We start from the raw sequence: 27,935 nt of genomic DNA, 5'->3' as shown, positions 1-27,935 counted from the left end.
TCAGGAGCTCACCTCTCTTGTGGTGTAAGGGGATGGGAACTGTGACACTGAACCAGAGCACTGGAGTTCAGCAGTGGTGTGGGTGTGAAGGGAGAAGTTCCCTTCAGCAGCTCTCCCTGCGCTGTGAGCAGCAGCTCACAGGGACGTGGTTGAACTGCAGTGGGGTTGCTGTGACCTGGGTGGGGATGTGGCTGCAGCATCAGCTCCCTTCAGGGTTCAGCTCTGCTCCCCTCATGCTTTAAGGCATGGTGTGATTCCAGCTCAGCCCCAAATCTGGAGCTGTCATCTCCCTGTGCTCACTCTGGGGTCTGACCAGGCTTTCTCACATGCCTTGATAGCAGTGGCTCTGGCTTGTGTGGCATCAGCTCTTCAGCACTGCTGGCTGAGGTCAGCCGTGGTGGAGCTGGGCACTCTGAGTCAGGGTCTAGCCTGGTTACGAGTAGCTGAAGAATAAACCATTCCCAAGGTTGGCAGAGCCAGGGACAGGAGCAGGAGCTGGGTTTGAGCCCTGGAGCAGAGCCATGCCCCCACTGCCATTCCCTGCCTCCACTGGGCTGGGACCAGACCCCACACCAGCTCCCACCATGGCTCTGAGCCCTGTAACAAAAACACCCCTGAGCAGTGCTCCCACCCTTCCAGCTGCTGCCAGGCCTCCCCTGCATTTTTGTTTCTATAACTGTATTTAATGCCTGAAGACTTGGGGAGCTGCTGCCTTGCAGCTGGAGCCATGCAGTGGCCATGGGAGCCCTTCCTTTCCAAGAAGCAGGTGGACCTTCCTCTTAGGATGAAGCCAAATGGAGAATTCTGTTTTAGGACATGCTATATAAAAATATTTGTGTCTCATCTTAGTGCTTCCCCCTGCAGTGTGTGCCAGGTCTGAGCTCCAGGGCAGTCCTAGAAGGCTCCTGAGAAGACACATGGAAACCTTCAGGCTCCCTCCCTTAGCCCTTTCCAGCCTTCTGCCCTCTCCAGGAGCCTTGCAGCCCTGCTGCACCCTTTGGATGTTGGCTTTGGGTGATTGTTTGCTCACAGGTGTGGTTCCTGAGCAGTTCCCTGAGTGCCTGGCCAGTGTGGCTCAGACAAAGCTCTGGGGTCCAGCTTGGGGTCCAGACAAAGCTCAGGGCTCAGGTTGGGCAGCCTGACCCCACAGGCAGGAGGATCCCAGCAGCCCTGTCCTGCAGTGCCAGCAGGAATCCAGAGCCATGGCATGAGGGGGCACTGATGTCCTGTGGTCTGACCTGTCCTGTCCCAAGGGGCTGGAACAAGGGATGCACTGCGCAGCTCCCCCTCTCATGCTCCATTCCTTCCAAAATTTGCAGAGGTTTCCCAAGGTGCAGCTCACCATGGGGTACAAAGGGTTGGTGACAGGAAATTGGTCAGCACACCACCTCAGGAAAAAGGGTAAAATCCCAGAATTAGGCAAATGTGCAGCTTCCCTGTGATTCTGTTTTTCTTTATGTGAAACTCCTTGATCAGCAGAGTGGCAATGGAGGGCAGCACCTAATTCCACCAGGGACCACAGTCATTTGTGAGCAAACTGCTCTGTTTGCTGTGGGGACTGCTGTGAATGAACCAGCTGGGTTTTCTGTTACAGTGAGAATTTATGACAGTGTGTTCTCAGCCTGGCAGAGTCTGGATCTGCCTTTCCTTTTCCCTGGTCCATGGGACAGGGACTGCTGGCCCTGAGCACTGGATGTGGAGGTAAAGGACCTTTGGCCTCCTTGAATTCTGAAATAAAGCACACTCAATTTTTTTTCTCATAAAATGTTGGTGCCCGGAGTTACATTTGGCCGGTCCATTGCTATAATTTCTGATGGTTTGAGACAATTTCAGCCATTTTAATTTCCATGAGGAGTTTACCCTGTTGCTGGGATTCTTTGGAGCTCAACTGAAAAATAAGTAAGTTGATATTAGTGCCTTGAAGTACTACTATGTAAAGATTGCTTTTTTCAAAGTTAAATAATTTTTTAAAAGTTAAATAATAAAAAAGTTAAATAAACAATACGAATATTTAAGAAAACACATTTGGTACCTCTGTACCCCATTTCCCAAGTTACCTTAAGCTTCTTCCTGAAATGCCACTGCCATGTGCTTCCCTGCCTCTGCCCCAGTCCTGGCACAAATCTTGGCACCACATCTGGTGCTGCTGGAGTGAAGGAGTAGTGAAATGAAACTTGGTGGATTTCCATTTCTTCCTCACTGCTCCCAGAGTAGTTTTGGGACAGGATGGCCAAGCCTGCAAACTGTGGTGGGAATGGGTTCATGGCACAATTGTGATTTCTGTTTATTTTGCCTTTTTAAACAATTCCTTCCCTTCCCTTTCTTCTCCTGCTGGTAACTTGCACTGAGCTGATGTTTTCCCTGCATGTAAAGGGCAGCTGAGATCAGGTTCAACCCCTTCCTTACACAGAGCATGGGTCTATTGGATCTTTTTTATAATTCTACTCTGATTTGAGTGGTTTCCTTGATTTTTGTGGTTTCTGCACATTTCCCCCTGCAGAGCTGTGAGAGGCTCCTTGGGAGGCCCCTCCTCAGAGTGTGGTCAGCACAGGGATCCTCACCCATTTCAGCTTTGCTTTCTCTGGGAGATTTTGTTCAGTCCTAGCTGCTCTTGGCAGGTTTTTACTGCTCAGTTTATCCAAGTCCCTCTGAAGCTCGGCTGTGTTGCAGAGATCTGTGGTGATGTTTTCATGGTTGATGTGTGTGGGTGTGAGGGGGCAGAGCAGGGACGAGCCAGGGGAGCACCAGCCCCAGAGAGCCCCAGACCATCACTGCCCAGGGAGCTCTGGAGCCTGCTTTAGTTCTGCCAAGGAGAGGTTTGGCTCCCAGCCCCTGGAGATGGCCAAGAGTGTGTGGGAAGGAAGCGTTTCACACCTTTTAATGCAGTAATTGAAATGCCTTTGGGGGGCTGAGGTGTCCATGCAGTGTCAGGGCACAGCTCGGTGCCCACTGGGTGCCCCACGCCCCTGCCAGCTGGGAGAGCACCAGCTCTGTGCCTGTCCAGGGTGCTGCTGGAGCTCCTGCTGCCCCTGCAGCCCTGGCTGGGTCAGGGAAGGTCAGCTGAGGAGTTGGAACCCTTCCCATCACTGAGCTCTTGGTTCTGGGCTGGCCTTGCCCAGGTCAGGCAGCACGTGTGGCTGCACATGCTGGCAGGTACTTCAGCAGCTAAAGCAGTTTTTGAGGACATTATTGTGACAGTGGTCACAGGGGTTTTCAGGTGAAGCAAGAGATGAGAATGTTGACTCTATGATTAGAAGGCTTGATTTATTATTTTATGATATATATATTACATTATAACTATACTAAAAGGAATAGAAAGAAAAGTTCTCAGAAGGCTGGCTATGCTAAGGATAGAATAACAAGAATGATAACAAAGGAGCTTTCTCAGACTGAGATAGCTCAGTTCTTGATTGGCCATTAATTATACACATCCAAGATGGGCCAATCACAGGTGCACCTGTTGCATTCCACAGCAGCAGATAACCATTGTTTACATTTGTTGCTGAAACTTCTCAGCTTCAGCAGGAAAATCTTAAAGAAAAGATTTTCACAAAAAGATGTCTGAGACACAAGAGCAGCTGAGACACATAACAGGTCCTCCTGAGTGACAAGAGTGTGAGAAGCTCTGAGAAAGTCTGCATTAAAGCATTTTTGGGGACATTGCAGGTCCTCCTGAGTGACGAGAGTCTGAGAACCCCCTGCCTGTATTTGCTCCTGCCCAACCCTGCATACACAGCAAGCTGGAGCTGGCTTTCCCAGGTGGTCACTCTGCTTTGAGGTGAGGATCCTGTATGATCCCATCAGGCCTGGGGGAACCTGGTGAGATTCTCTCTGGACAAAAGGACCATCAGCTTGTGGAACATGGTGTGGGGCCTGGAGTTCTTATTTGGATTTTTTAATAAGTGTTTCTGTCTGGGCAAGCAGGAGGTGGTGTTGGTGTCCTGCTACCTGAGCACCCTTCTATGGGTTTCCTGCTTGGCTGTTTCCACCTTTGGCACCACTTGAGGGATTTTGAGCTGTGTCTCCCATAGGGTGGGGAATGCAAGCTGCCTTTGGCTGCTGCCTTTGCTGCTGGAGCCATGCAGAGTGTGCATGAACATGCCTTTGGAAGCAGCACTGCTGGTGGAGGAACTTCCTTCATTTCATTTGTGCCAAGTCCCCCAGGTCAGCGTTGGTGTTTGCTTGCTGTGTCAGCAGTTGCACTTGGTTTCCCTGGAGCAGTGTGTGTGCTGCTGTGCTCAGGGCAGTGTGACAGGTCCCCTGTGCTGGTGTGTGCCTTTGGAAGGCCCTCCTGGAGGGGGACACTGTGTGTGTGTCATGCAGGGCTGAGGTGGCTGGGGCGGTTCTGGTGCAGTGGGAGCAGGAGCTGCAGATTCTCCTGTGTGAAAGGGGAGGAATATCCAGAGAGAGAGAGCTCCCCCCAGGCCATCAAACTGCTCCCCCAGAAACCCATGGGCCTCCACCCTGCTGGGGGGAGGCAGCCCCATACTTACCTGGCAGGGGAGACACCACAGTCAGGCAGGTGGGTTTCCCAGGGCCAGGCTCATCCCTGGCACTCTGGGTATGCTGACCCCTGCGATTTCCCCAAATGTGGGGAACTCAACTGCATCATTTGTGGTAGTGGGGGACTGTGTTTGTGCTCTCCCCTCCTTCTTTTATACTCTTCCCAGGGAGGTGGTAGAGTCACCATCTCGGTGTTTAAAAAACGACTGGCCATGGCACTTGGTGCTATAGTCTAGTTGAGGTGTTAGAGCATAGGTTGAACTTGATGATCTTAGAGGTCTTTTCCAATCTCATGATTCTGTGATTCTGTGGTGCCCCAGCACGGTCCCTCTGCAGCCAGGGCTGCTGGCAGCCTCCAGCCCTGCCGGCCCAGGCTGCCCATTAAGCATTAACAGCCTTGCCCCCAGCTGTGTGGGTGATGGCTGAGGCTGTGCCCGTGTTCCTGGAGCCTGTGCCTGCTCCTGCACTGCTGTGCTCGTGCTGCTGCTCCTGGGCTCCTGTTTGCCAGAGCTGGGGTGCAGCTCATGCCTTTTGTAGCTAATCCACCTCTGGCTGTGCTCCTCTGCTCTCCCACAGGGGGAATGGGGCTCCTCTGATCTCAGACAGCCCCAGCAAAGGGAATGATGCTCTTCTGTAGGCCAGCACTGGATGTCTTAGTCCATCCAGGAGTGAGCCACACAGAACCTTCATTTGAGGCCCTGGAGTCTCAGCTCTGGGCCTGCAGAGGCTGTGGGGATGGTGGTGGCACTTTCCTGGTGGGAACCAGGCTCTCATCCTCAATTAGTGCATGCACTTTGTGTGCATCCTTTAGCCATGAACATGCAGAGGGATTTTCTCCATCTCCTCCTTGTGCTCAGGACTGGTGAGAAGCTGGAAAAAGAAGTTGGTTTGGTTGATGAGGTGGGCATCAGTCAAAGGCTGGACTTGATCTTGGAGATCTTTTCCAACCTAAATGATTCTGTGATCCTGCACAGGGTGTGGTGGCTGTCCATGGGAACTGGGGATGTGGGGCAGGGGATGCAGGCAGGGAATGCAGGCAGGACAGGAGGCATCCAGCTCTGAGCAGCTGCTGTTTATTTGGGAAAGGAAATCCTCCAGCTCGGGTCGTGCTCTTTAGGAGCGTGTCCTGTATGGCTGGAGCAAACTGATGGAGAGGTTGGGCTTTTGTGGACTGTGCTGTGAGTGGTTTGAAGCTGCACTTGAAGTTTTATTTGACTGGAAAGCATTTAGGAAGTGATTTTGAATCCATTTGGTTGATTCACTGCTATTCCTGCAGTAGGATGCAGAGCAGTGATTCTGTAATTAATTTAATTACATGCTTATTCAATCTTTCCTAAACTAGTAAAATTTCAGAATGCTTTTGAATTCAATGAAATGTGATTTTTCAGGGCCAGGAGGAAGGGAAGACGGGGAAATTTCAAGTTCTGTTTTCTCCCTTGGTTGGTGTTCCAGCACTCCCTCCCCACCACTGTAGGGTTGGCGTTGGGCACCCCCAGCCTGATTTTGGTTATTTACCAAATTCCTGCCTCTGCTTGGTGCTTCCCTGCTGAAATGGAACCTTTGAAAGAAGCTTCACGAATAAAATCATAAAAAGCCTTTTCTTGTTCTTTCCCCCACCTCCTCCATCTTTGCTGGTACCTAATGTTCATTTCTCTCTGCTTTTATTGCCTTTGAATTTGGCCAAAACAATCTATTATGTAATTGGGCTAATGAGTTCCAACCCACTCCATCTTTCCCTCACAGCACAGCGAGCAGCTAATCTCTTCCCAGTTTACCTTTCTCCCCTTTTCAGTTGTTAATTTAAAAGTGTCATTTCCAAATATGCCACTCCTCCTCGCTAAGGCTCATTTTTATTTATTTTTAAACTCTGTGGAAGGCCTTGAATGAGTAACCGAATATCTCCTGGGCTCTGGAATTTAACAGTCTTTGCCCTTTGTTCAGCTGGGTCAATGCATGAATTCACAAGTTACTAAATTAAAAAGGAGAAAAAAAAAAGGAAAATGTCTGATTGTGGATTAGATTTAGATTTTTTTTTCCCCCTGAAGAAATGAAACACAAAGAGGAACTAGTGTTTGCAAATAGTTTAGAAAGTAGCAATTTATTTTAAAATCTTGTACCAAGGCCAATTTTTAAAACAGAACCAAGCACGGATTTTTTTTTTTTTTTTTCTCAAAGGGAAAGTGGTCAAATCCAACTTTCTGTGTTTAAGAAGCTCGAAAAGGTAAATCTCCTTACAGCATAAACATGGGTAGAGTGAACAAAGGCTTGATGGGCAGAGGTTATGGCTGGAGCACAAAATTACCTCAATGCCAAGATGGTTTCCTTAATTTTTCGTGTCTGAAGAAGAAGGTCCTGTCAGGCTGCTGCATAGCCAGTCAGTGTGAAGTGGCAGAGCCTGAGTGCACACAGGTCCTGTTTGTGACAGCAGGAGCACCCTCCTGCCTGGACAGACCTCCTTGCAATTTTTATAAAGAATTGTTAAAAAGAGTGAAATTTCCATGAAAAAAAGAATGGAGAGCAGCAGTGCTGGCTGGTTTAGAGCAGCCAAGGGTTCAGCCCTGCCCTGGGAGCCATTGAGGGAAGGGCTGGGCTGGTCAGGGCAGGAAAGCAGGCATTGGGATTGCTCTGTGTCCTTGCTGCTCCACACAAACCTTGGGATGATTTCCATGCCCTGGGATGCAGAGCTGCTGAGCAGAACTTCCCTGGGAGGCAGGGAGGGAGCCTGAGCCCTGCCATTGCACAGGGCTGGGGGTCTCCCCAGTGACTTATTTGCCAATAACAGCACTCCTGGAGCTCAGCAAGGGGCTCACAGTGTTTGGGGTTTTGGGCAGGGGTCTCTTGACTGTGGCTTTTCTCTGGTTCTGCCATGGCACAGCTTTGTGCAGGGGCTGTCCTGAGGGCTGGGGAGCCCCAGCAGGGCCCTCCCAGGCTGGATCCTGCTCTGCAGCTGGGCAACATTTTCCAAATTTGTGGGAGACCCCTCCCACCCTCCTCCCCATGACCTTTGAGTCAGTTCTGAAGCATTCCTTCCTCTGCTCCAGTCACTCCAGGAGATGACTTCCATGCTGCCTCCTCCTCCTCCTCTCTCATTGTTTTCAAGCTCTCAGAGGAGGATTTCCAGGATGTGAGCAGGCTGCTGGTGGCAAGGGACCCTGCTGGCCTTAGTGCTGGTGATGGTGTGAGCCCAAATGAGTCCAGTGTGGCTTGAGGACAGATGGGTTTGCCATGAGAGATGGTTCCACCCCAAATTTTAGCTTCTTTCTGTCTTGTAGTAATGGCAGCTGGTGTCTGGCAGTATGTGGCAAGAAGACACTTAAAATCTTTTTAATTTCTTTTTAATTCTGCTTTGAAATGCATTTTAGTGTTTTGAAATTGGCAGCTGTTCCAAATTTGGGTGACTTTGGCCATTGTCTCTCTCAGCTTTGCCTTTGATAACTTTTTTTGCATTCTAAATGATAAATGCAACTGGAGACCTTAAATGACCTTAATTTCCCCAAATTGGATGCTTCGTGCCCAGTGTGACAGACTCAGAGTTAAAATTAATATAAATTTTGTAAATCAGTAGACTGACCTTTTGGTGAACTGGAAAGAAATGTCAAATTTCTGTTTCCTTCCCCCCCCTCCTGTAATCAGCAGTCTGTAATGAATGAATTATTCCTAATTTCAAGATTGTAGCTCAAAAGGGCACTCAAATGGCTGAAATCCCATAAGAAAGACTGACCTTTTGGTTGTCTCTGATGAAAATTCAAGATTTTTCCTGAATTTAGCAGTCTGTAATGGACTGCATGAGATGTTACTGGAGCTTGCAGGAGCAGCTCCTCATTTATTTCCTTAATATATTTATATTAACACTGCATGATCCCCCAGAGCACCTTCAGTGCCTCAAAGGAGCATTCAAGGTGTAGTTAAGATGCTGTGCCAAGACTTCTCTACAGGTACAAAGCAGCTGTGAAACAAATGATTCCCCTCCTGCTCCAGGGGGAATTGATTATTTGTCATCCCTGCATTTCCTTGGCTGCTCTGAGGCCCTGCTGCAGTTTTGGTGATGTTGGGACGTGCAGGAATGTCCACAGGACTTGGAGGTGTACAAGGAGCAATAAATCTGTGTTCCCCACAAGATACTGCCAATGATGTGGACCTGATTTTGCTCAGGAGCTGCTGGACAGAGGTCTGGGATTGCAAAAGGTGTTTATCTGATGTGGATTAGCACAGGGCCAGCACATGAGGGTTTAAATGCTTCTGGTTATGGGATTTTTTCATAGAATCATAGAATGATTCTGCCTCCAGCTCTGGGTTCCTCAGCACAAGATCTGTTGCTTTTGGAATGAGGCCATGAAGCTGCTCCAGGGCTGGAGCCCCTCTGCTCTGGAGCCAGCCTGGGAGAGCTGGGGGTGCTCAGCTGGAGAGGAGAAGGTTCCAGGGAGAGCTCAAGGGGGCTTGTGAAAAGGAGAGAGAGGAACTTTTCACATATGCAGACAGTGACACAACATGGGGGAATATTTTTAAGCTGCCAGAGGGCAGGGCTGGATGGGATATTGGGAATTAGGAATTGTTCCCTGGCAGTGCCCAAGGCCAGGCTGGGCAGGGCTGGGAGCACCTGGGACAGTGGGAGGTGTCCCTGCCATGGCAGGGGTGGCACTGGATGAGATTTAAGGTCCCTCCCAACCCAAACCAGTCTGGGATTCTCTGAACACCCTGGGCCTGCTCAGATCCTCCATTACCCCAGCACCCCCTGATTTCATTTTATGGCATCTTCCCACTCTCTGTGCATGTTCTGCATTGATTTCTCTTTGTGGGGTTTCCATCATCCAGGTGATCTGTCACCTTGCCCTGTCCTCACCAGGGGCATCCAACCCCCCCCTCCCCTGTGTGAGCCGGATCCTCCCTTTGTGTCCCTGAGCAAACAGCCCGAGGGGCCTGGGCAGCTCCTGGCAGCAGCTGGGCAGGGCTGGGAGCACCTGGGACAGTGGGAGGTGTCCCTGCCATGGCAGGGCTGGCACTGGATGGGCTTGGAGGTCCCTCCCAGCTCAGTCCAGCCTGGGCTTCCATGGTGAGCAGACAAGGAATCACACATGCTTGGCCTCCATAGCTTGTTCCTCTGTCTGTGCCCCTAAAGGGGCTTCCCTTTAGCTACAGGAACATATTTTGTAATAGATAATGAGTGGACAAATTCTCGAGAGAAGTTTCATGAAAGTCCCTGCTGTTGTGAAAGGCCCAGCCCTGCTGGCACCGGGCCCTGCATTTCAGCACTGGTGGCCACCAAACCTTGCAGGGCTGGGTGGGGTCGGGCAGCGCTGGGGCCCTGGGTCCTTCCTGGGCACCCCGAACCCTCCAGGCCCTTCCCACCACCCCAAGCCCTTCCTGGGCACCTCAAGCCCTCGAGGCCTTTCCTGGGCACCCCAAGTCCTTCTGACACCCCAAGCCCTCCAGGCCTTGGGCCCTTCATGGGCACCCCAAGCCCTCCAGGCCCTTCCCTGGCACCCCAAGCCCTTCCTGGGCACTCTGAGCCCTTCCTGGACACCCCGAGCCCTCCGGGCACTTCCTGGCACCCTGAGCCCTTCCTGGGCACCCCAAGCCCTTTGTGACACCCCAAGCCCTCCAGGCCCTTCATGGGCACCCCAAGCCCTCCAGGCCCTTCATGGGCACCCCAAGTCCTTCCCGAGCACGCCGAGCCCTCCAGGCCTTGGGCCCTTCCCATGCACCCCAAGCCCTTCCCACTCACCCTGAGCCCTTCCCGGCACCCCGAGCCCTCCAGGCCCTTCCTGGGCACCCCAAGCCCTTCCCAGGCACCCCAAGCTCTCCAGGCCATGGGAGCAGCTGGAACATGGGGCAGGGACAGTCATGGTTGGCCATCACCGACCCTTTCAGAGATGCAGATTTGTTTGAAGAAAAGCCAACTCTCAAGTGCTCTGGGCTCCTTCCTTACCTTGCTGGCAGAGACAGAGGTTCCTAAAACCAAGTGATACAACACATCCATCCTATAAACATCTCACTTGTGGCTCTTTCACAAATGAAACCAGGGTGAGATCACTTCTCCTTTTCATTGTCTGGTTCTCCTCCACACCGCAGCACAATAAAATTTTGGAGGCTGCAATGTGAAAGCAATACTTAAACTTATACCTAGTTTTCCTTTTAATTTTATTAAATTATGAAAATATTTCTAGGAGAAATAGATTTTGAAATAGATTTTGCAAATTGCACCGCCAACTACTCTAAAATAAGAAATGTGCAGTGTTAAATTCTTTGGCACTGTTTCTGAAGTGCCCAAATGCTGGATAGTGGGTTAAACCCTGCTCTCCTGTTGGTCTGTTCAGCTCTTCTCTCAGTCAGGCCATGAGATGTTCAGCAAACACTTTGCTCAGTGCAGTGCTATCACACTGAGCCTTAAAAAATAATAGTTAATAAATAAAGGGCAGAAAGTTTCATGTCATTGAGTTTGTATTGTTAATTTAAAACTCAAAAAAAATTAAATTTCCTAATTTTTGGCTTTTGGAGCCTACTGTAAGTTGTGGTACTTAACAGCACACTCCAGGGCTGAGGCTGCTCCATGCCTTGGCTTGTGCTGGTGGCTCCCATCCAGCTGGGAATGGTCTCTGGAAGCTGAACCTTTGCTTCAGAAACATTGCTCAGCACACTTCCCACACGTCCCCAGGATCTGGGAACAGTCGAGGGCGCCACAAAGTTTTGGGTTTGTTTTTCAAAATCCACGCCCCTCTCACAGTGGGGCACACTGAGGAATCCCCAGCTGTGCCGGGAGGTGGCAGAGCCACATGTGTGGCTTGGGAGCAGTGCAGAAGGCAGGGGGAAGATGCCTTCAGCCTGGTTCTGGGCTGAGGGTGACTTTAGCAGGCAGGGAAGGGCTGCACATCATCCTTGCAGCAGCCCTGCCTGGGGCTGCTCACCCACAGCCACCCAAGGGCCTCCTCATGGAGCTGCTCCTGGAGAATCAGCTCATGCTGCTGCTGATGCCCCCAGCCAGGGGCCTGGGGGTTGGGTGTGGGCAGGATTTATCATTTATGTGCTCAGAACTGTGTTGTGCTGGCTCTGCTCTGAGATCCACTTTGTGGTAGGGTTTGGTGGGAATGGTGGTGTGTCTTGGTTTGAACAGACAGGTGCCTGCTAAGGAAGGCAGGAGCCTTCCTTGAATGGAAAATGCAAACCCCGTCCCTCTGAATTGTTATAATCTTGAAATTAAGGGGCTCTCAGGTAAAGATATGGGAATGGGAATAACAGTTCTTTAGTAGGGAAATTAAAAATACAAATGCAATAGTACAAAAAAAACCCCACTGCCAGAGTGAGACCATGCCCTGCCCCCTGTGTGCCAGGGCAGTGTCCCAGCCCCATCCATGGGGGCTCAGCCCTCCTGCAGTGCCAGCTGTGGCTCTGCTGCAGCAGGGATCCTGCACAAGGGGGGAGTTTTCCTCTGCAGCTCCAGGGCTGCTGCAGATGGGCCTGGGCTCCCTCTGGCCATGCAGGGCAGCAGAAAGCTGCTCCTCTGGCAATGCAGGGGCAGAGGCTGCTGTGCTGTGCCAGGCTCAGGTTGGATCCAGGTAGGAATGCTTGGCTCCTGCCCTGGGCACAGCATCTCCCCATAGGATGCTGGAATGGGATCAGCCCTGCAGGGACACTCAGTGGCCATGGACAGCAGAGATCTCCTGGAGGGAGGGTTGGCTGTGGGAGAGAGAAAGAAACAACTGCCCCATGGGCAGCAGAGAACTGCCCCAGCTCTGACAGATGGGGATAGAACACATACCCAGCTGCACCTTGCAGCCTGAGACATGGTGTTTGGTTGAAGGTTGGACTTGATGATCTTGGAGGTCTTTCCCAACCTTAATGATTCTGTGACTCTCTGAATCTGGTTCTGTGCTCTCTCCAAGTTGCCTTCCAGTAGCTGCTCTGTTTGTTTTGTGTGTGATGTGAGACACTTCAGCATTTGGCTTGGGTTTGGTAGGAATGCTTGGTGTCTTCCATCCTGGCTGGTGTGAGAGCCTGGTCTTATCTTTTACGTTTATAGAATAGTAAAAAAGCAGCAACTGGATAAATTAATGAAAGAAGTTTCTTCCAACAGCCAAGCACAAAGACAACCCCTCTCTCCTGTGAAGCCCCTCAGTGGCTCAGTGAAGGATGGGGGATGATTCTGGAGGTGTTGCACTTAGAATGATGATGTTGCACTTAGGCTTTTCCTGGTTTTGTACACTTTTCTAATCCTTCTACGGACCCATGGTCTGAGCCTGCTCAGCTTTCCTCATGCAGGCACTCTGAGACGGGAGTGGACCAGCTGCTTTCCATTTTTGCAAGGGCTTGATCCTGCATGAAGCTGAGTGATAAACACAGGATGCAGGAGCCAGAGCGTTTCACACTCAGTGGGTGAGGACTGATGGGTCTGGAGCCAGGCCAGGACTGCTGCCAGACAGCCTGAACCAGCCTTCTACCTGTGCCATGGAGCAGTGATGGTGCTCCCTGTTCTGAGAAGGACTCTTTTCTTCCAAGGACTGCTGGAACAGCCAGGGAGGTGTTTTCCATTCCACTGTGCTGGGCTGTGCAGCTCCTCATGCCTTCCCTTGCTCTGCTCACAGCGCCTGGAGAGCATTGCTGGGGTCAGGTGAAGAGCCCAAGCCTCCCTCTGTGTCCGGGAGGAGTAACAGGGGCTGATGTTGTGTCCACAGCTGGACCCAGCAGCTTTCATTCTGCACAGATGTCTCCAATCACGCCAGTCAGGAGAGAAAGGTTGGTTATGGATTCAGTCATTGAATCCTAGATGGGTTTGGGTTGGAAGAGACCTTAAAACTCATCCCATTCCTCTGCCATGGGCAGGGACACCTTTCATTAGCCCAGGTGATCTTACAGGTCCAACCTTGCTGATTGTGTTCTATATTCTAATTTAAATACCTAAAAATGCAGCATGGAGTAAGTGCTTGACTCTGAAAATCAGTTTATGGATAAGATGTTGAAGAGTGAAGGTCTTGGGACATTTTTAGTTGCCCTTCAAATCAGTTTATTCTGTTTGGTATGTTCTACACTTCATTAAAAACCAAGTTAATGCTCATTCATACTGACCTTAATGAATGACTCCCAGAGTTGTAGCCCCTCAAAATTGTATTTAGCCATAGAGAATAGGAAATGTTAAGGCCTTCAGCAGTGTCCATCTAGCTCAAAGCTGTGGAAAATGGTTGGAGAAAAGTAAATCTTGTATCCACCCAGCACAGGTGGGGTTGAGACTTCAGCTGAGCCCACGTTTTATTGCTGGAGAGGGGCAGTAGTTGCACTGGCCTTGCAAGGACATAGATTAGAAGCAGATCTGGCAGTTCAGAGGCCAGACTGTTGTGGTGGCCAGCACTGGTGCCTGGCATGTGCTGGGCTGCCCAGCCACCTCTGCAAGTGCCACTGCCTGCTGTGGCACTGTGGCCACAAGGGCTCAGAGCTGCTCTGTGTGGCTGGGCTGGAGCTGGGGAATCCTCACAGGGAGTGCCTGCACAGCGAAGGCCCTGAGTGATGGCTGGAGTGGGGTGGGCCGTGTCCCTGTGTCCCCAGAGGCTGCTGTGCCAGGGCTGACAGTGCCTGGAGCCTGGTCTGGGGCTGTTGGCAGAGCAGAGCTGGGTGGGAGCACAGGGCTGGGCTGGGGGACAGGGCCAGCCCTGGGCTCTGCATCCTTGGCAGAGAGACCACAAGAGGCTGCTGGCCCTTGAGCTTTGGTGGATTTTCACCAGATCCCATTTGGCAGGAGCAGGCAGCTGTGGCTGCATTCTGATGGAGGGTTTGCTGTTGGGTTTGTGTTTCTGCTGACAGATCCGTGTCCCAGAATGTCCCCTGCCCATGGGAGCTGCAGCGTTTTCAGGGACAGCACTGAACAGACCCCAGAGAGCAGTCCCTGGTTATTTGCTGCAGTCCCTGGTTATTTGTGTGTCAGTCTGTATAAACACTCCCTGGATAGTGGGAGCTCACTGCCTGCATCCCTCCATGCTGGAATAACCTTCTTAGCTTTGAAAAGCAATCAAATGACCCTGCTTTGCTTTAATCATAAGTGCACAGGCAGTAAGTGGTTTGAAGAGCCCTTAACATTGTTCCTTTCACTGCCCAGGTTGTCTCTATCTGCTTTTTGATGTTTTGACTATCCAGAAGAGCCTGGGGATGACCCTTGGCACTTGGATATCCTCTCCAAAACAAAGGAATGATTTTCTGAATAAAAAACAAGACTGAAATTCAATACATAAGTGCCTGGTTCTCACAAAATCTTCTCCTGTGGCTCTGGGCAGGTTATATGATCTGTCTCAGATTTTCCAGCTCAAGAAATGAAGAGAAATTACTTATCAGCTCACATGAAAATTGTCAATGCTAACTGGTGTTTGGAACACAGCATGATGTTTTAGACATTTTGGATGGCGTTTCTCATAGCTTTGAGTGTTTACAGTGACTGAGGGAGGTTTGCTTGAGTCTCTGGAGCTGCCTTGCCATAGAAGCTCTCATTCTTTGCCTTGTCCTTCTCCTGTTCAGAGACAGAATTTCATCACTGTGTCTGCTCCAGTATGGCTTTGTCCTGGCAGACCTCAGTGGGGTTTTGTGTGCTGGGGATAAGCAGTGGAGCATCAGGCAGTGCCCTTAGCAGAGTGCCAGGGGTTTGGTGTGCCTGGAGATCAATTGCTGTGCCATTATAAAGGTGCCCATTTGCAGGTCAGAGCTCAGGTACCCTATATAAACTCTGAACACCTTGAGTATTTTATTATTATTTTAACCCTCAGTCTGTGGGTGAACTCCTGTAGTGCTGCCAGGCTGCCATCTTTCACAGATGGTGAATTCTCTTCCCAACTAGCAATAAATAATACTAACAGTAATAATAAAAAGTTGCTTCTGTTTAATGTTTTGAGCCCTGACAATAGCCTTTGGAAAGTGGGGTGTTCCTTGCCGAGGGGGTCGCCATGGCTACTGTCCATGCTGGCTTTAACAGCCCTGCTGGCTAATGCAGCACAAACACATTTGGCTTTTCCTTCTGCCTGTAATGAATAGCAAACTGCTGTGTATTCATTAAGGGAAGCAACTTGCAGAGGTTAAGTGTTTGATTTCTGGAGCTGCCATCGAGGGCAGTCATCAAAAATAAATTGGGCAGCCAAGGAGGAAAAGGGGTTTATAAGACGTAAAGTGGGAAGAAAATAATTGCTGCCTCATTCCTTGTTTCTTTCTTTGGGTTTTGCAGCTGTAAGTCAGGATCTCTGGGTCCAAGCGATGCAGATTTTTGTTAGATGTGATCAGATTTGCTGGAGAGTGAGCTTTGTTTTTGACAGAAACCCATCTGACTAATTCAGCAAAAATAAACAGAGGCTCTTGGCGCAGTCACCCAGGCCAGGCAGGGAGGAAATCGGGGCTGACTTCAGAGCCTGAGCAGCACCAGGGAGTCCTGACCATGCTCTGTCCACCTGTCCAGCCTGGGCGGGCTCCTCATCACCCAGGCCTGGAAGGAGGGATCATCACAGCCTGTGAGGAGGGATGGGCACATCTCACATTCCTGCTGTGGGACATGAGGAGCCTCTTCCTTCAGCATCCTGGGTGCATTTGTTGCACATAAAATGGAACCAGCACAAAGTGAAGATGTCACTGGTGGTGTCAGCACACTGAACAGCCTCCTCATCCTCAGGGAACCCCCCTGGCCTCCTCTGTGGCCCCTCCTCAGTGGCATAAGTGTCTTCCAGCCCTTTTTCCAGGCTAATGTCCTTCTGCTGCTCGTTAGTTTGGGGTTTGGTTATTTCCTACTTGCACAGTTTGGCTGCTTAAAAATGCATCTTGTTTAAATGAATGCAGCACACCCATCGATCCAGATGGCATTGTATTAGTGACCTGTCCTCTTTAATTATGTGCAACTAATTTTTAATTTTATGTTCTGTACAAACATGACTGCGAATGATTTTCTAGCTGCTTGTAAATCAGTGATAGATATTGAATCCTTTCAGAGACTGCTTTCTCTTGGAAGAAATGAGGATTCTCTCATTACAGCTGGTTTTCAAAATTTATCAGATAGCTGTTTTTTAATCCACTTAGTATGTGTTTACATTGATTTCTTTTTTAGAGCTGGGTTTTTTTTAATTTATTTTTTTGACTCAACATCTTTTGCAATAGTAAGCCGTGCAGAAATCTAAGTCTCTTATGCTAAAGCAGTTATCTTTCTCAACCAAACCCATAAATCTTATCAGGAAGTAACTCAAAGTCTGTTTGACAAGGCTGATTTTCTTTCTTCTTTCCCACATAAAGACATCCAGGATGAATTTCTTGCCACACCATTTTCATCCAGGTTTACTTAGGGGTTCCCACCTGCAGGAAAATTCATTTGAAACCTTTCCCTGTGTTTCTGTGTGTGAGGTGAGTGGTTGTATCTGCCACGAGCATGGGAGCTTCTGTCTCCTGTCTGGCAGTGTCACCCAGTGAGTGCCATCTCCTCATGGCTGTGTTTGCTGGTAGGGAGGACAATGTCACATGGTTTGGGAGTATCACAGGGCCCTGGGGAGGGGGACCTGGATGGGAATCGCTCAGGGCCAGGGGAGGGGTGGGGTCCCCCAGGTGCTCCAGGCTGTGCCACAGAGGGATCGGCCCCTGCTCCATGGCTGTGGAATGGGCTCCTGTGATGGTGGCACTGTGGTGGCACTGCAGTGTCACTGTGGTGTCACTGCAATGGTGTCACTGTGGTGATGCCGTGGTGTCACTGTAGTGTCACTGTGGTGTCACTCTGTCATCACTGCAATGTCACTACAATATCACTGTGATGTCACTGTGGTGACACTGCAATGTCACCACGGTGTCACCATGCTGTCATTGTAGTGTCACTGTGATGTCTCAGGGATGTCACTGTGGTGTCACTGTGGTGTCAGTGTGCTGTCACTGCCATGCCACTGCAATGTCACTGTGGTGCCACTGCAATGTCACTGTGTGTCACTGTGGTGTCACTGTGGTGTCACTGCAATGTCACTGTGGTGTCAGTGTGGTGTCACTGCACTGTCACTGTTGTGTGACTGTGATGTCACCATGATGTCACTGCAAGTCACTGTGGTGTCACTGCAATGACACTGTGTGTCACTGAGATATCACTGTGATGTCACCATGTTGTCACTGCAATGTCACTGCACTGTCACTGTGGTGTCACTGCGGTGTCACTACACTGTCACTGTGTTGTCACCATGATGTCACTGCAATGTCACTGCACTGTCACTGTGCTGTCACTGTGGTGTGTCAGGATGGGGTGCCCAGGAATGAGGCGCCCCCAGCAGCCGTGCTGGCAGCGCCCATCAGTGTGTGCTGGCAGTCACGGACCATCCCCCCTCAGTGGATTTCCCCTCTGGCTCTGGCAATCAGCAGTCAGCGGCCTCTCTTGCAGCCCTTGCAGTGCTTTCCTGGGGAGAAGGACGTGTCAGAGCTGGCTGAGGTCTGACCCACAGGGACAGTCCCACATCCCCTGGGTGTCACTGGTCCCAGGGCATGCTGTGGACACACCAGCAGATCCTACAAAAGTTTGTGTTAGCCCAGAGCTGCCTCTGCCTTGGAGCATCCTTAAGGGGTCCAGGAGCTTTTCCAAAGACCACTGAAGTCAAATGGCAAACTTGATAAGCTGAAAAGCCTCAAGATGAGATTTAGAGGGGAATAGGAGACTCAGAGTGTCTGAATGGGTTTGGGGGTCAGGGGGTGCTGGAGGCAGAGACACCTGTGTGTGCCCTGAGCTCTGGGGCAGGAGGAGGAGAGGGTGCCAGGGGACACCCCATGGCTGTGGCTGGGAGGAAGATGAGAAGCTGGAGAGTGGAGGGGCCATATCTCATCAGGCTTCTCATTTAGCCTGTTTAGTGTTGCCCTGAGGGTATTTTGGGTGTGTCCTGTCTGTGTTTGCTGCCCCTGGCAAATACTGAGCTGTGGAGGGGCCGGAGGGCCGGGTGTGCTGGGGGCTGCAGAGTGAGGTGTGACAGTTCCCGTGCTGGGGTCCAGGTCCTGCAGGGGCTGTGTGTGTCCTTGTAGGCCCATGGTGAGCCCCTGCCCCTAAGCTAGGCTGTGAATGTGCCAGGAGTCAGTCCAGGGCCTGATTCTAGGTTTAAGTCAGACCTAAGGCACCAAAAAGCTTGGCAGTGGGGGGCCAGGCTGAAGTACAAGCCAGTGTGTGTGAGGGTCTGTGAATAAGCATTTGTTTTCCCTGCATTGGGCTGAAATCTTTTGTTGCCTTTATGGGTAAGATGAAACTTGGTGAATCAGCCCCTTTAAAATCACATACAGTGCTGTAGATCTGGAGCCTGCTGCTCGAGATCAGTGATGGTAAGAGCATCAGAAATTTAAAACATCTTTATTTGGATGCTGAAAGCCTCTGTGGTTAATAGAGCTCGGGTAGAAGGTTTTTATTAGAGAGAAACCCGTGTAGTTTAGGGGAAAAGCCAGGCCCCAGCTGATCAAATTAAGCAGAAGCATCCTCACGCACGGGATGGGCTGTAATCGCTCACTTCAGAATTTCTCTGCCTCCCTCTGCCTTTCAGGACAGCACTGCCACAGTCAGGGCATCATCTCTGCTGCTGCCAGGTGTCCCCACTGTCCCTCTGTCCCCAGGGGACAAAGTGTCACCAGTGGATTCTGGTGATGCTTTAAAGGAGGAGAGGGTTGGCTCGTGGGCTGGAGAGACAGACAGAACCAAAGGGGGATGTTTGGGGCTGCAGAGGAGCAGCAGTGCTTGGTTTGAGGAGAGGCACATCAGGCACCCAGAGTGAGCAAACACAAAACCCTCATGGCAGAACTTGGGTGTGGCTCTCCAGGAGCAGCAGGTCACAGCTCAGATCCGTGTCCAGCAGCTCAGTCTGTGTGGGAGTTACTGTCAGGCTCCTTGGGACATTGCCAGCAAGATGGGATAGGTGACTAGGAGCTTGGAGAAGGCTTCAAAACCAGGCTTTGAGCGTTTTTTGGATGAATCAGAGGGAGAAATGCAGAAGAATCCAGGAAAAGGAGAGTTGCAACATCAGTGTGGTGTGGAGTGACGCAGGAGAGCGGCGGGGGCCTCTCGTGGGAGCTCTCAGGAAGGTGCTGCTGCTCTGGCATTCCCAGGCTCTGAAGGAGCTCAACACCAAGGATGGAGGAGCCCAGGAGGGATCTGAGCTGCCCCATCCCCTGCAGTGCTGCTGGAGATCAGCACAGATGCTGGGACTGGTGCTCTTACCTGAGCCGTGAACAATACTTTGCCCTATTCAATTTTTACTTCTTTTACTAAAATGAATATCATGGACTTCTTAATAGTCATAGGAGCATAAAAATCTCAGTGTATCACAATTCATCATCCTTTAAAAATTGAATTTCTGTTGAATTATGCCTTGCTGCTGTAGTGCTGGGGAAAAGCTCTTATTATTCATAACTATAAATACAGCGATGTCGAGATTTAACTGGTGCCTGAAGGCTTTATGCTGCACTTTCATACTGACAAAGCAAACACTCTTATGGATTGCTTGGAGTTTATGGGGGCAGCTGAGCCCTTCCCCACTGCTGGGAGCAGAATCCAGCCATAGCCCTCTCCAGTCCCCATCTCTCAGTAGGCAGGAGGACTTGAGGTCACTTTTACTCTTCAGGATGGAGGTGAAAGACCACCAAAAAAAGGAAATGAAAGAAAGACATGAATACCCAGTTGGGTGGGCGAGGAAAACCCAGCTGGTTTGGTCAGGGTGCTGGAGGACACGTTCCAAAGAGCAACACCAGCTTGGAGGGAGTGCTTGGGATTGCAGAGCAGCTTCATGGAGTGAAGGACAAGGCACAAGAGGTGGGAATGAGATGAATCCTCCAGAAAGTGCCTGAACAGCCTGGGCTGCAATTGGAACTAAATTAAAGAGACTATTTGCTTTTTGGAGTAAGGTTCTCGCATCCTCCTCTTTGTGAGCATCAATGAACACTTGAATGTTCCTCCTTGTCCCAGCTGAACATTTAAACAGACTTTGGCTCCATCGTCTGATGGGGACAGCCCTGGCTGGGTAGGAGTTTGCTCAAGGTTATGTTTTGCTTTTTGAGCCTCTATTTTGGGCCTGAAACATGGAAAAGTCCCATAATTTGGTGTTCAGCTGAGGCTGAACTTGAGGCCTTCATACAGATTTAACACAAAAGAGAAAGGAGTTAATATTTTACAGGAAATAATTAACATATGGAAACAATTCTTAAAAACTGGATTGGGTAAATCTGGTCTCTAGGGACAAGGTGGGAAAGATTCTGACTGGATTTGGAAGGAATTTTTTTGTGTGTGGTTATAATTAGAAATTTACACATAGCAAAAGAAGTCTTGCTGCTGGATGTTGGTTATCATGGCCCTTAGGTTGTTTGGAGTTTTGTTTGGTTTATGAACTCTTTTCTTTAAATAGCACTTGAGCCTTGCAGCAGTTTGGTAGTGGCATGTTTAACTTTTGACTTAGTTTGGATGTTCAATATTTTCATTACAAAATAACTCTGATACATTTTTATTTTTAATAACAAAAATTAAAAATCTCTTGGGAACTGAAATTCTGTATTTGAGAAATTGCAAAGCCTCCATTTTGGGCGTTGTTCCACTGAAAGCAAGACAACAAAATTGGTGATTTCATGGTAGTTGTATTTTCCACTGCATTTCAAAACTGGTTTCTGTGCAGGCATGCAGAGTGATGATGAAAAGTTCTAAAAATGAAATACCTGAGTGCAGGGCTGGAGCCAGGCTGGGAGAGCTGGGGGTGCTCACCTGGAGAGGAGAAGCTCCAGGGAGACCTCAGAGCCCCTGCCAGGGCCTGAAGGGGCTCCAGGAGAGCTGGAGAGGGACTGGGGACAAGGGATGGAGGGACAGGACACAGGGAATGGCTCCCACTGCCAGAGGGCAGGGCTGGATGGGATATTGGGAATTGGGAATTGTTCCCTGTGAGGCTGGGCAGGCCCTGGCACAGGGTGCCCAGAGCAGCTGTGGCTGCCCCTGGATCCCTGGCAGTGCCCAAGGCCAGGCTGGGCAGGGCTGGGAGCAGCCTGGGACAGTGGGAGGTGTCCCTGCCATGGCAGGCTTTGACCTGCACTGGGTGGGATTTGATGCCCCTTCCAAACCAAAACACTCTGTGATTCCATGATGTTTTCTTTAGTAAAAGCCAAGGGGTTTCTGACCTTCCAGTCTTGGAGCTGTGGTGTGCAAATACCAGTGCAGAGCAAGGATGAGTTGATGAAAGGGGAGGTGCCCAGGAACCCATGGCTGAGGAATGCTCTGCTCCCTGTGGGTGAGCCACAGCACAGGGACATTCACCAGGGCAGGCTGGCACTAGGACAGTCACCAGGGCAGGGTGGCACAGAGACAGTCGCCATGGCAGGGGTGGCACAGGGACATTCACCAGGGCAGGGTGGCACAGGGACAGTCATGGCAGGGGTGGCACAGGGACAGTCACCATGGCAGGGGTGGCACAGGGACATTCACCAGGGCAGCAATGGCACAGGGACGTTCACCAGGGCAGCAGTCCCAGCTGTGGCAGCTCTCACCTCTTGCCTCCAGCACATCTTTTAAATTCAGGAGCAGGCAATGTTTGTGCTTGGGTTTTTCCATGGGAATGGGCCCTTTATCAGTAAATCAGAGCCTCTCTGGGCTGGTGCAGGCTCCTCAAGGGTGTTCTTTCACCTGATTTTGGCAAGGCAGGTGGGTGCTGGTTAATGATTGCCTGGGACTGCTCCTGGCTGGGCTCAGTGGATGCCTCAGTGAGCACAGAGCTGAACCTGGGCAAGGGACCCTGTCCTGGAGCTCATCCCACATCCCAGCACAGGGAGCAGCCCTGGGGCAGCTCCAGGCCTTGGGGCTGACCCACCTTGCTCCCCAAAGCAGCAGGGTGGGCCCTGGTCCTCTGTGCAGATTCACAGAGTCTGACTGGGACAGGAATTGGAGGAATTGGGGAGCTGAGCCCAGATGGTGGCACCTGGGGTGGCACAGCAGCAGGTGGATGGAGGGCAAGGCCTGGGTGCCTTCACTTGTAGGATTTCATTTAAAGCCAGACTTTGCTCCTTGCATGTCTGCTTTTCACAAGGGAGAGCAACCCCAGCTCACAGGCCCAGGCCTCCAAGCAGATGTTTTTTATTTATTAAATAAATTGATTGTTGCTAAAAGATGCTTATAATTATTTATTTCTTATATATCTACATCTTCTTGATGCTCTTGGAGGGTGCAGGAGCCTGAGGTGGGGACCCAGTGCAGCTCAGCCACCTTCCCATGCAGGAGCCACCCCTGGGGCACCCAGCCAGCAGCACCTTCAGCTGACACCCCCAAAGGCCCTTTATTTGTGTGGATTTGCCAAGAATTCAGTTATTGCAGCACTGCCTGGCTGCTGCTCCTGCCCTTCCTGCTGCCCAGCCGGCTCCGTGTCGTGGTTTAATGATTGCAGACTTTAGTGCTGGTTAAATAGTGCTCAACAAGGAAACGGGCAAAACCACACTGGGATAATCTAAGAAAAACAAGGATTATAAAAATGGCTCCGAGGTGCTGGCTGCTGGAAGCAAAACCTATTTTGTGGGTTTGTTGCTGCACCTTTGCTTGGAAAAAAAAAAAAAAAAATTGGAGCAGTTGTTGCAGTCGTTTTCTCAGCAGATGGGCTGCTCCATCGGAGGCAGCTCACCCGTCTGGAAAGCAATTATGTTGCTTGGCCCAGTCTTGATTTGCACTTCTATTAGCACGGGCTTAACTATTGCTGCCTTGGGAGGGAGGCTCCATGGATTAGTTCCTCTTGAAAACAAAAAAAAAACCAAAACAAAATCAAGCCCATGATGCACCACGAAAATGTTTTGTGAAAAATAAAAAAAAAATGGAAAACAATTTTGATGCCATTTCTGTGCCATTTTGATTCAAAAACTGCTGGAAGGTCACCTTAATATTCAGGTTATTGGTGGCAATGCAAGAGGAAATTTAAAATAATATCATGATGAGTGGTGCTGGCTCCACAGCGTTTTTAACAGCATTGTCTGCCATGGGGAGTTCTCCTTGTGTAGGTCAAGAAATTCACTGTTAAAATTTTATGTTTAATTCTTTTATTATAAGGAAGGGCACGATTCATGACATTGGCATGCCTGTGGTACTGGCAAGGGCTGCTGGAAAATGATCCACTCTTGGCATGCTCGGGGGTCCCCAAAGCTGGCCTGCACAGGATGGGGCAGGGACAGGGCTCTCCTCTCTCCATCAGGCAGGGCAGGAGTTCTCCTCCAGCAGCCCTGCACTTCTGCTCAGGTGTCAGTCAGGGAGTGCACACATCCCTGGATCCATGCATGGAGATTCCACAGAGCTGAAACTCCAGGTCTCCTATTTTGGTGTATTTGCTAAAACATGAATAGGAGCTACCCGAAAAAGCCCTAAAAGAGCCCCTAAATGTTTTCTTGAACTTTTTTTAGTGCAAGTCTTTATGAGCATGAGGTATTGATGGTTTTCCCAAAATTCAGATGTGCTGGCCTTGGGATGGGATTTGGCAGCACTGTGTGGTGGCTGCCTGGGGCTGGAGCTTGCTGGGACATGGGTTTGACTGGGGCTGGTTGTTAAAATTGTTCCCAACTTCCTCATTGTCCCAAAGCCTTTCCTTTGTGTCCTGCTGACAGCAGTGTTGAGGAGGACATGGCTTAGTGCTGCTTTATACTTATTTCCTAGTTCTGTTTGAAAAGAAATGAGTGGGAGTTGCTGGGACTCCACAAGACCACCAGGCACGTGATATGGGCAGGATTCATTGATATTATTTCTTCTTCATTTCATCAAAAAAGGATGAAACTTCCTATGAACAGCAGGATAAAGGCCCATTTGGAGTTGGTTTGTGCCATCCACACCAGCAGCACTGGCTGTGCCATCCTCAGCACCTCAGCTGGGATTAACCCCTCACCTGTGCAGCCCCTTTGGCTGAGGGCATGGCAGGGGCAGGACATGGGGATGGGGGTCTGACCCGCTGCTGGGTGCCCCCTCTGTGCTGGGCACCTGCTCCAGGGCTCAGGGATGTGCCAGCCCTGGGCTCCTGTGCCAGCCCTGGGCTCCTGTGCCAGCCCTGGGTTCCTGTGCCAGCCCTGGGTTCCTGTGCCAGGCCAGGGTTCCTGTTCCAGCTTTGGGTGCTCTCTCCAGCCCTGGGTTCCCATTCCAGCCCTGGGTTCCTATGCCAGCCCTGGGTGCCCTCCCCAACCCTGGATCCCCTCTCCATCCCTGGATCCCTTCTCCATCCCTGGATCCTCTCTCCATCCCTGGATCCCCTCTCCATCCCTGGATCCCCTCTCCATCCCTGGATCCTCTCTCCATCCCTGGATCCTCTCTCCAGCCCTGGGTGCCCTCTCCAGCCCTGGGTGCCCTCCCCAGCCCTGTGTCCTGCTCAGTGAGGCTGCAGAGAGCCCTGGGCTGGCTCTGCTGGGAGGGAGGCCCTGCTCTATTTTTGTGGATAATAAAGCTCCTGGTGTGTTCCCACCCCAAGCAGGAGCTGACAGCCATTTTACTTGTCATTAATAGCATAACTTAATCTCCCAACAAGACTTTTCCTGTGATATTGCTGTAAAACAAAGCAAAACAAAACAACCTTTCTTCCTTCAGTATCTCCATTGCACCACCCCCTCCCAAACAAACACAAAAAATCCCAATTCCTCCTCTCCTCTGACGAACAATGACTCATTCAGATGGGGTTTTTTCCTATTTTTTTTTACTGTTTTTTAAATTTATTTTCATTTTGGCCTGTGCCTCAGTGGGGTGGTGCTGGCAGCAGTGAGGATTGCCCAGCTCCAACCAGCCCCTGCCTCTGACTCTTTCTAACTCTGCCAAAACTTTTTAAAGTGTTTGGACTGAAATTTTCCAAACCAGGTGTCTGCCCAAGGAAGAAATTTGTTTGGAGAAGCTGCACAAAACCTCTCACTGGCCTGGCTGCTGAATGGGCTCAGAGGAAGGAGGGTTTGCCCACAGTGAGCCCAAAAATTGATGGGGATGGGGAGGAACCCAGCTTTTTTGAGCCCTTAGAAGGGATTTCCTGCATTTTCCTGATCTTTGGGAGTTGTTGTGGGTTTGAGTCCTTCCCTCCTAAATGTGGTTAAATGTCCCAGGGGTTTGGGGCTGGCACCATCACTGAGCTCTTTGCTTTAGTGAAGGAGTGTTGGCTGAGGTGTTGAGCAGAACATCCCTGCCCAAACACAGGGAGCAAGGAAGGTACAAATATGGGAGGGGAAAAAACCCAACCAGAAAAAAAAAAAGAGAAAATAATAATAATTTCTAGAAAATATTCTAAAAATTCTAAGTAAAAAAAAATAAAATGGGGGCCTGATAGAACTCAGCCAAGTCAGTCTGGCTGCTAGAAATTTAATTTTTTTTCCTCCTCATTTTAATTTTTATCTAAATCAGATGGAATGCTTGACACATTGAGGGTCCCATGGAAGGAGTGATGTGTGTTCACCACCTCAGGGTCAGAGCTGGTGGCACCTCAGGGCTGCTGGCATGTCACACAGGGTGCATTCCACAAAAATTTTTTGGCAGTTTCTGACTTTCTGATTTTGCAATAGTGTTAATTTTTCAGTGTTGATTTTAATGTAACCCTGCATAAGGTTCTGTTTCCAAGATGGGTTTTTAATCCTGGCATCACCTGATGGTGCTGACCATGGTCTGTCAGACTCCCTGGGATTTATGAGCTGTGGGCTGATGCCTTCTCTTGTTTACTTTCTCTCACTTTATCTGCTAATTTCCAGATTCTTTCACGTTTTTCCTTTCAACCTAATGCCTTAATTCTGGTGCTTTATTAATCTATCTAATTATGTTGAGTTCAAGTTGTTTGAAATCCACTTATGTTGGTATAGGAAGTACTTACTGTATTAATCAAACGATCCAAGGTGGCTTCTCCTCTGAAGTCCTTAATTTGTGCCATACATATTCCTGCTAATAACATCCAACTTTGTAACAATGCACGTTTCCTCTGGGTTTCCAAGGAGACCCTGAAATACATTAATTCTCTGATTTTTTTCAAGTACACCAATAATTTATCAGGGGTTGTGAGATGTTCCCTTGTGTGGACACATCAAACACCAGCAGCCTCTGAAATCCCAGGCATGGTCTTTGTGCAGGGCTGGCAAAAGGGCTGGAGGCAAACAGCTGCTTTTCACAGGAACTAGTTCTCTTAAAGATTTCAAATACATATATTTTATAGAAATGTTTTATTATATGTGTTATATATTATATAATACAATATATAATATAGTTGAAATAGCACACTGGATATTTAATATTTGGATAATATAATAAATACACAAAAAAATTTCTTAGAGATTTAAAATTTTATTTAAATCAGGTTTTAGGAGGCAAGTAAGGGAGAGGAGCCTGGGAGGGCTCTTGTTTTGGGTGGGAAGCATCTCTTTTGTGATCAGCATTTTGTTTCTCCTCCTGGAGAAATGGGACCTTGGTGGTGCAGGGTTTTGCTGCATGGGTGTATTGGAGCAAATGCTCTGGATGAAGCTTTGCTCCATCTCTGCAGGAACAGAAAACTGTTTCCCACCTGTATTTATTTGATTTTTGTGTCTGTTTTCCCTTGCTGGGTCATACAGGCCCGCAAGGGAAACCTTGGAAAGGGGTGATAGTGGGGGTTTCCCCCAAATTTTGTGTTCCCTGTACACCTCAGTTCTGTGGTGAACACTGGACAAGGGGAAGGTCATGAAAAACCTGCAGAAAGCAAATTTGTGAGTCAAACTGGAGGTTCCAGGTGTGGGATGTAGCTCTGGTTGGATCTGTACATGATTCAGAGCAGCAGATCAAGGGACAGGAAGGTGGCACTGGGTTAATTCCAGGTCTGACAAGCCCTGTTGCTGCTGAGGATAAATCTCTGGGGTTTGGTTAGAGGAGACCAAAGGATGCTGGGACACCAGAGACAGCACCAGCCATGGGGACTCTGTGGGAATACAAGAGAAGCTGTGGAAATTGGAGGCATTTAGGGCACCAAACAGACTTTGGCTGATGCCTCCAGTCTCTCCACATCCAGAGCCATGTGGTGCTATTGGGAACAGCAGGGAAGTGGTGGCACCACTGACGACATGGGGGTGCTGCAGCCTCTGAGAGTGCCCTGCTCTGCCCTGCTCTGCTCTGCAGGCTTTGCCCTGTGCTTGTTTCTGGCATACCAGCTGTGCTTTCTGCACAGATCCAAAAGCAGGGCTGTGCAGGAGCTGTGGCTCGTAGGGACAATGAGCATCCCTACGGACACCCATGGCTTTTCCAGACAGCAGTTACCTCAGCAAGGCTTGGGCACTAATTGTTTTCTCCCATCTGTGCTCCTCTGCCTGTGGGAGTGGTTGTTTTTCTGCTGGGGATTTGGGACCAAGAGTTTTCTCAGCTGGACTGGTCTTTCAGTGTGGGGCACGTTCCAGATGCCAACCCCTGTCGTGGCCTGAAGTGTGTCACTCCAGGAATAGAATTAAGGTTTCAAACTGAAGGAGGGATACTTTTTTTGTGTGTAGTGGTTAATGATTAATTAGGTCAAATTCTC

General features: G+C 49.9%; 1 protein-coding gene and 1 non-coding gene across 14 annotated transcripts in view; both read left to right on the top strand.

Moving 5' to 3' along the window:
- Positions 1–27,935, top strand: part of ZNF618 (zinc finger protein 618) — a 147,874-nt gene that overhangs the window by 21,847 nt on the left and 98,092 nt on the right. The window lies entirely within an intron of this gene.
- LOC113459872 (U1 spliceosomal RNA) lies at positions 4,486–4,649 on the top strand. The gene has a single exon (XR_003381444.2). It is a non-coding gene; the product is annotated as a U1 spliceosomal RNA (small nuclear RNA).

The sequence above is a fragment of the Zonotrichia albicollis genome, chromosome 21 (assembly GCF_047830755.1).
Source record: "Zonotrichia albicollis isolate bZonAlb1 chromosome 21, bZonAlb1.hap1, whole genome shotgun sequence".
Taxonomy (NCBI): Eukaryota; Metazoa; Chordata; class Aves; order Passeriformes; family Passerellidae; genus Zonotrichia; species Zonotrichia albicollis.
Note: the sequence above shows the minus strand (reverse complement) of the source record. Positions and strands in the feature narration are given on the sequence as shown.